This window comes from Trypanosoma cruzi, genomic scaffold, assembly GCF_000209065.1.
Source record: "Trypanosoma cruzi strain CL Brener 1047053516281 genomic scaffold, whole genome shotgun sequence".
NCBI lineage: Eukaryota > Euglenozoa > Kinetoplastea > Trypanosomatida > Trypanosomatidae > Trypanosoma > Trypanosoma cruzi.
The window spans coordinates 1-1143 of record NW_001849484.1 but is presented as its reverse complement, the minus strand read 5'-3'; the positions used below and the strand labels follow the sequence as shown (position 1 = coordinate 1143).

The following is a 1143-nucleotide window of genomic DNA, read 5'->3' as shown; positions in this document are numbered from 1 at the left end:
TTGCGTACGTTATTGGGAGTCAATCATTCCTGTTGGACAGACCCACCAAAACCGTATCAACATACAGGGATAACCCCAGGATTGAGGATGTTGTAAACATTTTTTTTTTCCGTGGGGTTAAAGGGTATTGTATCTACGATGCGACATTGGCATGTCGTCAACCGTCTGCTGGTTTGCCTTGCAAGGGATGGGGCATGATTGTGGTGACACCACCAGACAAAAACGAATATGAACGGTGGACAAAAAAAATGGACGCTACTGCAATCGTAACGAATTGTCCCGAAGAAAACGATGTGAGGGCAATGTGCATTTGGATGAAGCGCAATCGACCCCTGCAGGAGCAAGCGGAATACTGGAAGGAGGTGAGGGGTCGCATGAATAACGTGGGACCAATTCTCCGCTCCATCTTTGATAAACAGGCATATGATGACCGCATTAAAGCGTGTCAGCAAGCCGTGGATGGGATGAACGCTTCGGAATTAAAGCGTAATTTGGGTATTGGCTGTTGTTATTCGTCCAATGACAATGACTTGTCTTGAAAGCTTCTGAAGGTTGTCCGAGTACGACGAGGAAACAACATTGAATCGCCTCTGAATTTGCTGGTATCTCCCCACCTTGAACGTGAAACTTTGTCCAGGTTGGAGAATGAAATGAAGCAGTCCGATTTTATTTTTTTTGTTTTGAGGTTCTGGGATTATGTCCCACCATATCTTATTGAAAAGTATGCCGTATCCGCATTTTTGAATGAGGATTTCCTGCGTGCGATAAGAATTAAAATCAAGGAACTGAGGCCACCAGGACGACGTGAGCCACACAGCTGTGCGCTGAAAGAGCACTCAGACACGAGCTTCACCAGAAAAGAGGTTCTACCGCCACCGGAACGTCTTTCCAATCCGGTTGCTATGGACCACTGGGTGCTGTATGAACCGAAGGTCCAACACTTTCCGCTGGTGGACGGCTTTTTCTTTGTGGACTCAAATCCAATGACGCTGGTTGGGCTGCGGATGACTACGGCGGGTGAGCACCGCACCACAACCAGCACTGTGAGGCAGTTCACTGAGTGCCTGGCGGCATATTTTAATGGTTGGGAGGAGTTATCCCGAGACATGTCGTGGGAGATTATTAATGTGCAGCACGCAGACA

The 1143-nt window shown here is 47.7% G+C and overlaps 1 pseudogene, besides 1 other annotated feature; it reads left to right on the top strand.

The window, feature by feature from the left end:
* On the top strand, positions 1–1143 carry Tc00.1047053401041.10 (annotated as a pseudogene; the record flags this gene model as incomplete).
* Positions 1–1143: a sequence feature (areas not merged during assembly with more than two copies in the genome that could not be assigned to a particular haplotype).